The 16,865-nt window shown below is 37.1% G+C and overlaps 1 long non-coding RNA gene across 1 annotated transcript in view; it reads right to left on the reverse strand.

The window, feature by feature from the left end:
- Positions 1 to 16,761, reverse strand: part of LOC121857178 — a 58,046-nt gene extending 41,285 nt beyond the window's left edge. Inside the window, exons 1-2 of the long non-coding RNA XR_006087124.1 lie at positions 16,607 to 16,761; positions 12,265 to 12,270 (exon numbers count right to left, since the gene is read on the reverse strand). This is a non-coding gene — a long non-coding RNA (uncharacterized LOC121857178). The remainder of the gene's footprint in view (positions 1 to 12,264; positions 12,271 to 16,606) is intronic.
- Between the last annotated feature and the right edge of the window lie 104 nt (positions 16,762 to 16,865).

The following is a 16,865-nucleotide window of genomic DNA, read 5'->3' on the forward strand; positions in this document are numbered from 1 at the left end:
ATATATATATATATATATATATATATATATTTCACCTGAAGATTAACCACTCTAATGTTACCTGGGGTGGGGAAGGTTAGGTTTAGGTATGGTTTGCTAGTGTAGAGCAGGATAGAGTAAGGAAAGGAGGGTAGGGTAGGGTGTGGTGTGGTAGGGTAAGGCATGGCAGGGTATGTTAAATTAAGTGTTAGTGCAGTTAATATTCAGGTGAATTAAGCTAGAGTGAATTTTCAGAGACTAACACATTTTGTATCTAATTAAGCTGTTTAATCTGACTAAACTCTTTATATGTAGTTAAATATATAAAGCTTTGTACATCGTTATTCTAGGGCGAAAGTCTACAATGTATCAGGTAATTTCAGCCGACATTACCTTTTTTACGGTTTAACCAAACTTATTATGTTGTTTAATTTAACGTTATATACGGCGCGTGTTTGTGTGATGAAAGACTAGTAAGTTACTCGTATACGATACATAGAATAACAAGGTACAGTATCAGCATGCGCTAAGCCTCGAAGCAGCTTACTCCAGCACTCAGTGAACAGTTTACTGTGGTGGGTCATGCGGGAGAAAGATATCCTGGAAATGGATAATTGTGGAAGTCCTTAGGGGCTATGGACTTTACTTACAATGTGGACTGCGTCGTTAGTACAAAGATACAGCAGAACTTGCAGGTGGGAGGATAAAACATAACACTTAGGCTATGTGACATCATGTAGGTGAATTGACGTTGACCAGAAAGAAATACGCATCTAAATTATTTATGAAAGAGTGTATTTTATTTTTGGCAAGAACGAGATTAATTTATCTTCGATTATTTATTCAAAACTTTACTGCGTGTGAAGCTTGTACAAGGTATTCAGTGACGTCTTGTAGTATTCAATATTTTCTCCTTAATTTCAGATAAAACCCTTCAGAATCATGAAGAAAACTTACCCTAAACTACCTAAAGCAGACCAAGCATAACCTTCACGAAATCAGGCTTGGTAAACGTCTGTGAGCTTTATTATTAATTTTAATATAACTGTAAGCCCATCGTCTTATCAAAGAGTTAATAATTTGTTTTCATAGAAGTGGGCAGTGGGCCAGCTGGCCTAGGGTCCCACAAGAGCTCCCGGCTGGCCAAGACCTCTTATGCAGCAGGATGGAGGGGGAGGAGGGGCAGGTAGGCGGAATGCCCTACTGGGAAGCAGTCAGGTTCCTGGGACCTACCGTTGGCGAGGCAATATTAGGGTCGACAAGCCTCTCCGGGTCCGCTCACCATCACTGGGGGGAAACATATACAAGGAGAAGTCTTCGCTACGGCTGGTTAAACCAATACCAGCTGCCGGGGACGGAAAGGACGAGAACACGCCGGGAGATAGAAAATATTGCAACACGCACAGAACAGTGAGCTGGAGGGAAGGCAGACGTTCACAACACCGCCAATGAAACAAACCTTTATCCCTGGGCATGTAACTACTGTATAGAATTTCCTTATGCTTTAAAGCCTAGCCAACTTCCGTAATGATGTGTGAAGAAGGTTCCATGGCCTGTCTTGAGAAATTATGCCGTCTGTCACCACCTGTCATTGGTCGTGTACTGGTATACTCTACGATAGTCAAACTTCTATAATTCATATGAGATACATTATTTTAAAATGGCATATCCCCAAGATCCCTCAAAATGACAACAAAACTAATATAACTTGGGCTACCTACACCACTCACTCTCCCTACCGTACTTAAAGTCGTATGAGCGAAACCGTCTTCAAAATCTTTCATATGTTTCGAATAATAAAATAAGAGGATTCAATATTCTTACGAAACACAAAGAGCTACTAACACCGACCCCAGACAAGTGTTACTATTCCGACCTCAGACAAGTGCTACTAACCCGACCGAACCTAACACAATGACTTAACTCAAGTCGGTACCCCTCGGCCCGCCGAGTCCTACCCCCTCAGCTCGCCAGGTCCTACCCCCTCAGCTCGCCAGGTCCTACCCCCTCAGCTCGCCAGGTCCTACCCCCTCAGCTCTCCTACCCCTCAGCTCGCCAAGTCCTACCCCTCAGCTCGCCAAGTCCTACCCCTCAGCTCGCCAAGTCCTACCCCTCAGCTCGCCAAGTCCTACTCCTCAACTCGCTAAGTCCTATCCTCAACTCACCAAGTCCTATCCTCAACGGACTACTCGCCATTAGACTTCAACCTAACTTATATACTAGAACAAGGCACCACTGGGATTAGACCCCATTGGAACTAGGCAGCACGAGGAATGGGCGCCATCAATATTGGGTATCACTAGGATTGGACACCACTAGGATTGTGTATCACTATGATTCAACATTTCTTGATTAGGGCACCATTAGGACTGGATAACACTAGGATTGGGTATTTCTAGATTGGATAGCACTAGGATTAGGTAATGCTAGATTGGATAGCATTAGGATTGGGTAGCACTAGGACTGGGTAGCACTAGGACTGGGTAGCATTAGGATTGGGTAGTACTTGGGCTGGGTAACACAAGGATTAGATAGCACTAGGATAGGGCACCGTTAGGATTAGGTACCACTATGACAAACATTAAGATCAGGCACCACTAGGTTTGGAGCCCATCTAAGTTAGGGTCTCGTTTGAGTGTGGGTCCAGGCCCGGCATTACACAAACCAGAATCCTAATGGTTAAATTGAGTTAAGTGACCAGTAAGAACAAAGCAATTTAGGACGGGGGACCAGTTTGACCAGTCATCGTATTTCAAGGCCATTTGTGGAGTCCGATTCTAATATCCTGTTTTTTTTTCCTTCAATGGCATGATAATATCAATTCTAGACTTGAAGGTATTTTATATCTAACATTTTCAATTCCAAAAACACCAGAAGATAATTGGAATATACGTGTTCAAATAATTAATAGATGTATAACAGTACACTTATTAGAATGTTTTTTTACTAGACATGTACTATACAAGTAAACTAATAAATACCAAAACAGGGACCTCCTTAAGGCCAAGTCCTGTAGAACAAAAAAACATCTGTACCTAATTTGAACACTACTAAGGGATTCCCCTCAAGAGCTAGGCTAGGCTACACAAGGCTACCTGCTAGATAAATACAATACTGTGGTTCATAAACAACTAGGCATTTCCAAGTCACTAAGTTGGGGCTACACTAGACTACGTGCTACTGAAATATTGTACTGTACTATCATTCACAAGTTATTTCTTAAAACTAAAGCTAGCCATCAACTACAAAAAACCACTTAACTTGCGGAGCTTTCTAAACCTTAAGCTCCGTCCCACCCACACCCACACAGGACCAACGACAAAAAATTGACAACAGCCGACTCTAAATATTTCATAAAAACAGAACATTTCAGTCATTACTCTCGACTCAAAGGAATGCGGCTGTCCATCCCATGTCACATTCCCAAGGTCTCAAGTTAAGATTTCTCAGTTGGCACGAAAGCGGATGGTATGTTCGTAGCCTGAGTCGTTCCCTATTGATTATGAAGTCAACACCCCTGAAGGCCAAGGTCACAGAGGGAAACTCCTTTATACAGCCAATGACAGTTCCGTATTGAATATATAGCCGGTATGTTAAAATATAAACATATAAGTGCAGCCAATACCTTGTTTCGCCCATACCTCCTCTTCAATTAAAATACCATAAACATTACATCGCTTAAGGGTCACAAAATATAACCTCGGTAGAGTGGGCAATTATTTTTTTTTTTAGTTAGTGGTCCAATAAAAAGTTTCAAGAACATGTTCAAAAATATTCCATCCTGCCTCCCAACACATTACCTAAGTGACTAAATAAAAGTATTGAAGGCATAAACACAAATCTTAAGAGCTGAATTAAACACCGAAAAGGCTCCACCTCTTGGCCATAAAACTGAGGAACAATAAAAACCCAAATCCACCAAGAACTTAATCCAACTGCGCCAGACTTCACCTCGACCATCACGGGGCAATATTTATGAAATTACTTTACTAACAAATAAAATTCAGTTGTTTGGAAAATAAGAATATGGAAGCTTTCTGTTACAAGTACAGTATTACAGAACATTCGTCAGCTACAGGCTCGAGGAGAGTGAATATTTGTAGTCCAACATGCTTCAGGTATTGATTTCAAAAGCAATCTTGCGCATGTTGATACAATTTAGAAGAACGATGCTCAATGAATTACACGATTTATTTGTCTTAATATGTTGTATTACTCTTCAGAATAAAAATTTCCTTCAGGATAAATCATCTCAAACAAAAACAGTAAAAATGACGTCCAATTACGAACAATTTCCTTCATTTTCACGATGAATTCCGTTCCTCTGATGTAAGATCAAACGTCAGGGTTCAGTATTAGGTCAGTGACTGCCTCCTAAATATTCTTGGTTATACGTTTTTCAATGTCGCAGAACACTATAAAACACGTTACCAGTGACTCCAAGTCTTCCAGTGAGAATATTTTTTGCAAAACTTTATTTGCAATGATGCATATTTGTAACGTATAAACCGTAATAACAGTCGGCGAGTGGTGCGTGTATATTTTAGTTTCGTAAAATCATACATAAACGTAAACAACGTAACAGGCACATGTCTCGGCAGTAAACGGCAAATTTACAAAAAAAAATTACATTTGGTTTATTTGATAGAGCAGTGAAAATTATTACACAAAATACCTCAACATGTTTCTGTAAGCTCCGATATAAATGACCGTCGAGAGATGTACCAACTCTGCCGCAGATATATCATGGCTTCCAGCATGTTGATTTTTGACTAGTCTGCTTGGCTCCACGCCCACCCACGGTCGCGTCCTTGCCACCACCCCTTCCAGTAAAAAGAACGGCTGTCAACTTTAACGACCGAGACCCCGTTCGCAGAGTTGGAAAACGTTCGCAGGAGTTGAGAAAACGTTTGAAAAGATCACAATCGTCCAAACTAGCTGCCAAGAACCAGCTGTTAACTATCCGAGTGACAAAAACATTTATACAAAAACAAACGAATGATTTCAATAAAATGATCATTGAAAAAAGTTATGATACACAGTACTGTAATTCCTTGTCAAGAGTTCACATCACAAGGAATACGACTGTACTTTACCCAAACAACACAAGATTTTGTAGTGTACTCGATACAACTAGCATTCACAAGGATGCCAAAACGAAGTGTAGTCTGTAGGTTCCCCAAGAGCTGGAAAATAAACAACAAAAAGGCAGCCAATATTATTGAATCATGTTAATCCATTTCTAATCCTTCTAAAGTAAAAAGATTACAAGGAACTCCAAATAAGACTCGACGTATTCGGTGTTCAGGAGAGGAGCACAAATAAACCAAACTACAGTACGTTATCAAACCGTGTAAAAATGGTGACAACACTAAAGAGAAACTTTACAAATGAGATGGTTAGTAAACTTCCTGAGAAGAGATGTGAAGTTCGAGTTGCCGGATGCCCTAAATATGCCAACTGTTCAACTTACGTGTACGTTCCATCTTATTATTATACTCTTAATGTATATACTGCATACAGGTCTTCCCATCAGTAAAAATACTCGCCACAGCACGACTACTCTCTGAACAGTCTCCATTATACAGTTATATTTTCCTTTTAATGATGATAACTTAAACAAGTGAAATGGTAACACACAATCACCAAGATAAGACCATCAGAAAATGGCTATTAATCCTGCTACGAACAGTATCTTGGCATCGCAAAAATATAAATGGATGGACTGATACCACAGTTACTGACTAATTCAGTGTGATTCCATCTATTTTATAACCAGAGAAATATTTTATACCTTTAAATTACCAATGGCATATAAACCGTTTGAACTTTAAAAATCTCCACCATTAATGAGGAAAAAATTAAAAAAAATTTTATTAACCCGGGTATCATGGATTAAGGTCGTAGACCAATAAACGAGAATATTCTGAAACCTGTTGACATGAATTGTTCCATATTCAAAATAAGCCCATCCGAGTATCCTAAACTTCCATAATGTTTAATGAAAACTTAAATTGTCTCCATTCAGGCAGACGTGCACATTCTAATGCAATTTTACTCGTCACACTTTCATTTCCCTTAAACAACCCATGGTATCATATCTCGACTACAAATTTACCAACTCCCTCAATTTAAACTTTTCAACAAATTTTTACACCCATCAACCTAATGACGTTTCTACAGTACTAACGTGATGGAGTACAAAGCATATACCAAGGGAAGATTTTGTCCTATTTTTTTGTCCAACAGGCGCCAACGGTACCAAGCTCTTATGGCTGCAGCTACACCAAATGTTATTCTATTGAGCATCCGCTGCCGAGTTATCAGCTTATCACTCGTCAATTATAAATTTAATAATAATCAAAATTAAGTTGTTCGAATAATTACCTTTACTGGGGTCTGTCAGTACCTCGGTCCCAATTCTCTCTCTCCACTGCCTCGGGAAATCTGAGAACCACTTTCGGTACAAGTTGCTTTTCTATCAATTACAAGTACAATAATTCGTGTTCACTGACTCGCTAAGCAAACCACTTTTCTTTCGTCACTCCTCGGAAAATCCCCAACCCGCAGTGTTAATATATTTCTTAATACAGCATATATTTAATCCTATTACAATAGCATAATATGGTTAGGGAGACGGGGAGGAATTACTGGATAAAACATTGACATATCCCATAATTTCCTTCGTAAACAAAAGCATTCGTACATGTCTGATTTATCATGTAGAAGTGTTGAGATCAGTAACTCTGGTTAGTTAACAAGCAACTACTACGCTACGACTCCTACATAGTTCTCACCACTCTCCAGAGATAACCGAGGAACGTCGACACAAAAAAAAAAAGACTACTGTGCCGCCCTCCCCTCCCCTCCCCAGAACAGGGGTGGGACCCTCTAAGGAGTTCCTCCCCTTTCGCTCTGAGGTTCTTTCCTCAAACCCAGTACAGTATTCCACTTCTACATACAGTATACGTTTTCGTCTTTGTATTAGCTATATTACTTCAGTTAAATCTAAGTTGTTAGTAACTAATTACATTTTTTATGTACAACGTTGAAATCGCACATCTTAAAATCTAAGTTGTTAGTAACTAATTACATTTTTTATGTACAACGTTGAAATCGCACATCTTAATATTTAAAATACTAAAAACAAACATTCTCCGTAAATTTTTTCTTTCCCCTTAGAAAATGTCTTGTGGTCAACCCCGTTTAACACCCCTAATTGACACTTTTATTGGCATAATGTTAACAACAAGGCTACAACACACGAAATACAGTAATGAGGATTATTTCATAGACTATACAATAGTCATACATTGCATAGTTACTCTAACACGACATAAACTGGACTATTACACTATTTAACTAGACTACCATTCAAGGTGACATAGTTGTCACCATAACTAAAATTTGTTACTTAGAGCCATAACTCTGGTAAATTTAACTGAAAAGAGTTAATTGTTGAACTCCTTATCAAACGTCATGAAGATTCACGAAGCCATTCTGAAGGTACCGAGCGGAAACGATATTTTGTTCAGACATAAGAGCGGACGCAGAAAGGACCTTCCCCCATATAAAACGAGGGCATCAAGACTTAGACGCCGAGAGCACAAAGTCGGCCCCCCAATGCTGAACTTTGACCAACTTTGACCAACTTTCACCAAAATTAGATGGGTATCCTTTGACCCAAGTTAAAATAAAAATACAGTATAAAAAGTATTTAGTATTTGTAAATAGAGAACTTACATTGAGTTCTTTCATTACAGCTAACGTGAGTCTGTTCTTGATTATACATTTATACTTAGATCGGTCTTCGTGAGTTACATTGTGAGACCTTGAGACGGGGACAACGTAAGGGAAAGACGTTTACCCACACAAAAATACCCCAAAGGTTATTTGTATTACACCAGAAATCCACAGTAAGTTGAAATTGCGCGGGCATGTGTGAGTACGTGTGTAGGCTACGCATATTTGACAACTCGTTGAAAGATCAAACAAGGATGAGATCAGAAGCAGCCGCCATCGAACCAATGAAATTCAACATCAGTAACACATCCAACATCAAACAGAAATCCGTGAAAACGCTCTAGTCCCGTGAGCCCCCAGTGTGATCTAGCATTCAAAACTCACACCCACAACACTGAGACACGTAATTGAAGACCCCTTCCTCCTCGACACACTTATAAGGGGTAATTTGCGTATACTGTACTGCCAAGCCAACCCAGGTAGGAACAAATTATATGCTCGATTTTCTTTACTGTCACAATTTAAGTTTTAACACTTAAGGTGAATTGCTACTTAAATTTATTACAGTACAGTAGATTGGAAAACATTCCCTTTGGTAGATTAATGCCATTGTAAAACTGCCTAAATTTACCAACAATTACTTGTACTGTACTTTATTAATCCTTTAGGAAGAGCATTTTAACCAGTCCGGAATGTCTGAGAAAAATATTCAGATATCCAATGCATGTTGATAGTTAAGAGTACACATTTTTTGTTAAGTACAACGAGTTTGAAAGAATAAAAATAGTGCACTCATAGTTGTTACCAGGGTGGGAGTGATGTTGAACTGTGAATGGTGAAAAAGAAACATCGTTGATAACGTAACAATGGTAACTATACTGTCTAAAGTATTTTTTTATTTAGTAATATACTGTATTCAGGTAAACAGTTTAAATTTACTTCTTAAGTAAAAATATTTTCGTGATCTCTCTTGTATTGAAACATTCATTACAAAAATCAAACTTTTTTTAAATGTCTCTGAACGATGTTTAAAAGTTTGCGAGGCTCTGGGATCACACACACACCTTTGTGAATATCAACACACTCAAATTCTGCTGGTTTAGAGACGTTAGCATGGTCCTATTGTATTTACAAGCAAGCGATGTGCCCTCATTACTACAGTGGCATCAGTATATTAACCCAGTTATCCTTTATACGCCAGCCATCAATAAACTGCACGTTAACATGCATGCCACATTAGAGCCAGCTAGAAATTACATGAGCATTAGAGATGTGAGTGTAACAAGCATCCAAATGCCGAAAACACAGACCAACACGTATTTGCTGGTGACAGTTTACAGATGTATGTGCACTCGTTATCAAACTGATGTAAAACAGCCGTCTCAAGAAAGGCAAATTAACTGCTTGAATTCCCACATTCAATACAATCTACTTGGCCTGGAAACTACGGTGTTGTTTGACAATATTTATCACCAGTAGAAATGTGCCAAAGTATCGGTAGCTAATATTTACAAATATTTATTTACCAATCAATTTTGATAATTTATAGCCTACTTTGCAAATAATCAATACGGTAAATTGCAGCAATTTAGTAGACTAACATATCCATAGATACCTGTAGATAGCTTACTAGAAAGTATCGGTATCGGCTTTAGGATGAGTATCCGTATCGGCCACAATTTTGGAATCGGCACTTCTCTAAATTGACCAGTGTGTTTAAGTTCCATCATCAACTCCGCAATGTTTCGTGAGAGTGAGTACAGTCCTCTGCTATACGATAAGCCATGGGCAACGGGTCAAGTTACAACCATATAGCAACAACAACACTACAGAGATGTTTGGTAAAGACTCAATATTGTCACTTGTGAAAGGCTTCTCATCGCCAACAACTTGAACATACAACTGTCCTAACTCATCATAGCAACAATTACCACAGGGCTGCCGAGAAACTAAAGCCATTTATTTCATCACTTCAAGACAAAGGTTCCGAGAACGCAGGTGGCGAGGCATCACCAATCAAGCGTCTGTTTCCTGGGCTGCTCTTGAAATTGGTGAGCAAGTGTGCGGCGATGTCATTTGGGTGAGGTAGGCAGCGCATTTCTCTTTCTACTTTTGATTTTGTTTTGCTCTTGTGTGTAACACCTTAAATAGATGCTGTCATTTTTTTTGAAAGTTTAGAAAAATATACTATTTAAATGTTCCCACAATAGTGTTGATATTTTCAAGTGAAATTTACACACGAAACTACCACAACAATTTTGACTTTTGTTAATAACAAGCGTGCATAACATACTGCAAAAGGCAACAGAATAATCCACCGTTGCTATGCCTGACAATTTAGCCTTCACAACACCTTTATATTCAAAACACTTGATAAGCAGATGACATGATTATCAGCTACGTTGTTATCAAAGGTCATAAAAAGTTTCACCTGCTACGAATCTTTGTATGAATATTTTATTTTAAATTCTCGATCTTTTATAACAGGGTAGACATTGTTGTATTTCAGGCACCAACTAATTTACGGCGATATATTTGTGGTAATAAATTCATCTCCTCTACAAGTATCCTACGCTGGATGTAGTATATTTATACAGTAATTAAAATTTATAGGATCCTAAAGAATTCTTCAAAGCTTTAATCTTAATGCGATATAAAATTTCGCCAATCTGGCACCACAGCCGATACAGCTGTTGCAAGTGTGATTATAACCACAAAATTAGTTTAAAAGATACACCTCGTTAATATGTGGGGGCCAAAAACAAGTTAACTATTGCCTGCTGTATTTGAGAACATGACTGCGACTACAGGATGCGACATATTTTGAACTGGACTTAGAACAAGGTTTTTATTTAAAGTTACAGAAAACTTGGACCTGAAAATCAGACTAGTCTCTATACAATATAAAACATTATATATTCTAAACAATAATCTTGTAGTAATCAATGTCCGTACTGAACTTATGAAAACATTCAGATTAAAATTACGGAAACCCCTATACAGTACTGGTATACTGTACAATAATCATAAGTACTGTACTGTATATGTATGTCTAATAAACTATAAAGTTAATGAAATACGAATGTCTGATCTAAGGCAACACAATGCCTGAAGAGTGATGGCTTCATGTGGAACCAAATTCAGCATGAATTAAGACATACGAAAACTAATTTGTTTTTAATGATAAATTGTGCCTCTTTTAGCCTAAATATAACGTACTGCAGAATACAGTCACACTTTATACACCGTTAAAGCCAAGATTCAGAGATATTTAGTAATCCTGGTAAATTTTTTTTTAACATAACTATATATAAAACTGCACGTACAGTATAATAAAGTACCTCCGGTACAGTTGTTACATCAATAAACTATCACACCTACAAGACAACACTCAAGCGGTACAGATATTTTACACTACAGGTGTACCAACTAATTGTGAACCATAAGTAAACTAAGACAATTCCGTTTTCAAAACCCGAGAAGAAATACATATCCAACTTTCCCTTTAATTTGCATCATAACATTTTACACCAGGTGGCACCATTATTGCGACGGTAAAACATAGCACAACTACAATATTGAGAGCCAATTGAAAAAATTAATTATACACACACACACATATATATATATATATATATATATATATATATATATATATATATATATATATATATATATATACATATATATATATAAATATATATATATATATAATATATATATATATATAATATATATATATATATAATATATATATATATATAATATATATATATATATATATTATCTCAACTATTGTTGAACCTCTGGCTTTGACCCTGTATTACTGCACAGTAACTTACACCGCACCGCCGAGTGGTGCCCTTTCATAATTAATCGATTTATATTTCTGTTGTTCTAGCAATTGACTTACCTCTGGAGGTTAAGGGAATTTAATGAAAATTACACTTTCTTCAACTGCAAGTCATTGTATAGTGCCAGATTTTCTCTATGCAGTTTATAACTTATTCCCTACCCCACGTGCACTAGGGTGTACTGTACTGTACAGTACTGTATTATAAATCAATACTAACTCTCAAAAATGCTACCTTAGTCACTTGGGAAAGAATGACCGATACTGTATTAGTAAATAAAATTGTTAGCTCCTACCATTTTATTTCTGGACTAAAATTATTAAAAACACAATGTTCAAGATTTTTGAGAATACAAAATACTTGGCATTTAGGACCAAATACTTGTATACAGGTAAAACAATTTAATCAAAGTTTCAGTATTTTTGTCTGAAGGTCCACTTGATCACCTAAATCGAAGTTCAAGTTAATTTTAAGTTTTAGTAATTAATTAACGGAAAACTATGGTTAGCCGGAAGGAAAGTCTAAACAACACAAATCAACTGTCATACAATGACGTGTGACATGTCAAAATACCCACATATAAAACAGAGGCGTGCCTAATTATGAAAAATAAAAGTGAACATACCCAAATAATCGGACTCCAGAATCCTGGCGCTTCACTTAGGTCTAGCGTGCAGCTGAGGCTTACCGCTATCTGAAATGATAACAATGGCTTAGTCCTGGCAACTGAAATACAATTTACCTTACTCCTACTACGAGTCAATGAAGTACTAGCACTAATGTTCACATGTATTCATAGAAAATAGTAGTGTACAACGTTCATTTAGTTTGTCAATAAAACTTAAATGATTATTTGAAACAACCAGGAAAGATGAATTTTAACTTGATACCTTTTCATTTTTTTTTCTGTGATGCTTTACTAACACTTTTAATTCATAAAACCCTTCAAGTATTATTTTTACTGCATCTTTACATTATTAAAATTAAATTTTTAACATGCAGTACAATTCCCCCTCTTTCTACGCATCAGTTGATCAGCAGTGTAACTCAACTTGCCAAGTAATTACCTGCATTAGTAATTACAACCATACAAATAACACTTAAATCTGCAGTACCAGACTAAGTCAAATTTCTCAAGACTAAATGGTTTCAAAACACTGCAGGTTTCCCTGTAGCATTTTACAAAAAAAAGTAATGAAATTCCTAAAAAATTTCTTCAGTTTTGTCATTCGATATCAATTACATAGATGAAAAATCTGATAACCTAAATATTATGGCAATATTAGAGCGATCTAAGGATTAAGTGGAAAAAATGGGTAAATTCCACAAGTACAGTAGTGTAGTAAGCTATAAGATGCGAGTTACTCCAGAATAAAGTTAATGATTCAAGCAGAAAAATTATTAGGTTTGATAAATTAGAAATACTGCACATTAGTTATTGATGTTCTTGTCAATAAACTCATCTTGTCATTTACTGCTGTCATACTAATGAGCTACATTATAGCATGTCATCACCCAATTAAGATTAATGCTTGTTAACCCAGAAACGACCATTATCAAACGCTTGATAAACTTCCAAACGAGTATTCTCAATACAATATTATGTTCCAAAGATCAGTACTGTATTCTCAAGAGCACTAATCACTTCTACAATAATACAAGTAATGGAGAAGCTACAGCCTAACAATTAAATGATTTGGATAAAGCACATAGTACATAAGTCGTAACGTCATATTCATTTATAAAATACACAATACAGTACAGTACACTGTAACAATACGAAACGATTATTACACCCTAACAATGTGTAATAATTTCAGCCGTTCGAAGAAGAAATACTTGGCCCTTTGAAGACGATACCAGTAAACGTGACAACTAACACTAGTTTATTTTAGACATGAATACTATACCACTATAGTCTACTATGGTCGTGTAAACCATCAATATAGGCTTAATCATACTACCATTACAGGCTACTACGGATATGAAAACTAGCCCTACAGCTTACAATAGGCAGGAATACTACCACTGTAGCTTACTGTGGACGTTAATACAGTACTACTAACATTATAACCTATTATGTCTTTAAAATTAAAAAGGATAACTAAAAACTAACAGATGGATTCTATCATCAAACTTGACGTAAGAAGAGTTAAAATGACCTCATAATGGATATCAACATCTAGCAATAAAAAATCCCATAACCAATTTTTGTAAGGGAGAAGAAATACCTATATTTAAGAGGATGGTGACTCTTCCATGCAATATCTTTCTTCTTAGCAACTTGATAGGGCATGGCACAGGTCTAACCTCACATGTAATAGCACAAAATTATATTACAAAGGGTGGTATATCCCTAGCCTCACGAGAAATGGCATTACGGTACAATAGCTACTTGAATTTATATAACTTCAGCAGAAGAAAATTAGTTATATTTCAAATTTAAAAGCAAAGCCTTAAAACTTGTGGGGAATCGTGAAACCAGGACATAACAGACTTCACAATTAATAATTCAACCTTACAAATTATGCATGAACTTGAAAACTAAACTCTACACTGAATAATTATCAGAACCTTACCATATAAAAACAATTAAATATTAGAAGGAAAACCTGCTGCATCCTTATTGTCTTATTGATGAAACTGACAAATCCTAACAAAACTACTTCACCCTCACACTAAACGGTAGGAAAATAAAACTGCCTTAACCTTAAAAAAATACCCTGATCCTCAAGACAAAAATCTCACCTCTAAGTACTGCACCTCAACCATTCTATTATAAAATAAATAAAAACCTACACCTAAATACATACAACTATGCCTACCTCAAAAGTACTACTGTATCATAAACACAACTTCAATCTAATGATTAATGGCTTCAAAGTCTCAGACTCAACTTCATCAGAAATAAAGAGTATGGTTTAAGGACACTACTTCAGGACTAGACTTATTTGAAATTTTTCACCATTTTTTTCCAGTATTATAAGTTAGTTCAGTATACTGTACTCTATCAGAAAGGGTAACTGCCTTTACACTTTAACTCCAGCCTTTGGTTTTATCCAACCGACAACGTTGGCACAAGTTCCCAAGAAGGAAAGGGCAAGAGGGCTGGCTCCATTAGACTTGAGAAGGTTAAGTAAAGTTTTATGGATTAAATTTAACATGTAAACAATCTATCCTCGTTTCATCTCAAACTTAATGCTACTTGAATTATTATCTAAATTACGTGGGAAATGTATACAAAATGCACCTTAGTGATAAAAGTGTGTCTTTTGTATAAGCCACGTTAAGTCTAGTTTGATTAAGTAACTTTGGGCCGATTTTCAGCATTTGCATCATTAGGATGGGTTAAGTAGGTTCAGAGTTGATTCTTAACACTAAATCCTTACATAACCTGTTCTTTATCGCCATCCTTCTTTGAACTATTCATTTTTCAGGGTAAATGCTTGCCAACCTTGATAAATGGACTTAACACCAGTGGCCTGAGTGGACACAACATGGAAGTAACCAGTCTCCTCTAAATGGACAATAAACTATGATTAAGAAGCTGTCATTAAAACCACAAGAGTTTAGAAACTTTAGTAATGAAGTGCAGCCCGAGAATTAACCTAAACTGTTGCAATCTCCCAATCAAAGCAACCTCTCTATTACTTTATCAATAAGCATTTTAACCAAAGAATTAACCATAAACATCTTTAACCATAGTACTTACCTCCTAACCTTACCATGAAAAATAAAACCATAAATATTGTACTAACAAAAAATTATAAAAATACAGCCAAACTTTACCTTAAACTACCTAAACCTTACTGTTAAAACCCTATATTAAACCATAAAAACTATCTGAAAAACGACTCTTTTAATCATATAATCTGCCAAGCTTTACAATAAATCACATTCTAAAAAATCACACACCTTTACACCTTACTGGGAAGACACCAACAGTAGTAACATTACTCACGCCTCACTAAAACACACACAGTAATCATTCAGTAAAAACATTGAACTAATCTTACTACAGACACAGAAACACCATCACTCATAATTAATCTTGTCATTCGCACTGCAATATATTTGTTCCAACTTACAATGAACACTCAAACTCGACATGACAACAAAAATAACAGGAGTGGAATTACGTATCTCTAATAAGGTCTTGTTTTAAAGGCCAAACAAGCAATTACCAACACACCTAATCAAGGAATATTCCAAACACGACACTAATGGTTGTTTATTTTCCTTCACAAATAGTAATGAGTAAAAGGCTCCACACTTCAACTACATACGAGTCTGCTACGTTGACGGAAACATACATGTCTCGTCTGATACGGAATTAATGGAGTATATTTGTTGAAATGTGGCATCGTGGGAGGGGGGATGAGGAAAGTCGGGTTGTTATTTAACCATTCTGGGTCTTCCCCTCCCTCCCGGCTGTTAGTTTGGTCAGAACATGTGGATTTTACGCCTATTAACACCTAGTAGTCCAAAATACCTTCAGAAAGTTCCAAAAACCTCACCCACGAGCAAAAACACCAGCCCCACGACTCAGCCCGGCCAGACGAACAGGTGGTACACATTCTTGTGCGTTACACAACGTAAAACGTCTCACTTTCTGTGCACGTTAATATTACCGACACATATTTTATGGAGGTAATGACCACAAGAACACTGGATCTGTCATCTGCTGGAACGCTAGGCTGGGGTGGTGGTGAATGTAACCTTAGGCAACCTGGCACCCTCCTCCCCCGACCCCCGCGCGCTGCCCCCACACTTTCCCGCCAACCTTAACGCTTCATTTACTGGCTTTATTTTTATTCTACTGCTTTACTCAAAGGTACAGTACATATTAAATTAAAATTATGTGAATGAACACGTGTGCTGCACGTGGTAGGTGGGCGTGTGGATGGCGGGAAAGCCAACACATGGGAGTGGGGCGGCGGCAATGATAGGCATGGCGCGCAAGGCCAGAGATCGATATGACCATCCCGTGGCTCCTTCTAACGTACAACACTCCTTAACATTCTACTTACCAATAGCTGGATGCTAGAGTATCTTCAGGTGGAGTTTCCCTAGAAAAAAAATAACTTAATGAAACTCAGGAAAAACAGCCAAGCCCGTAGTGACGAGCAATGCTGCACTCAGACCGCGCGCCAACTAAAGTGACAGCTAATGGCCAACTGGCGGCCTCCGGGCTCCAACCACTCTGTATCCCTACGCCGCCTTCCCGTCATACCTCATGAAACCCTTCCACTCGCATCGGGATAATTAATGATCTTAAAGATGTCCATA

This window comes from Homarus americanus, unplaced genomic scaffold (assembly GCF_018991925.1).
Source record: "Homarus americanus isolate GMGI-L3 unplaced genomic scaffold, GMGI_Hamer_2.0 scaffold20465, whole genome shotgun sequence".
NCBI lineage: Eukaryota > Metazoa > Arthropoda > Malacostraca > Decapoda > Nephropidae > Homarus > Homarus americanus.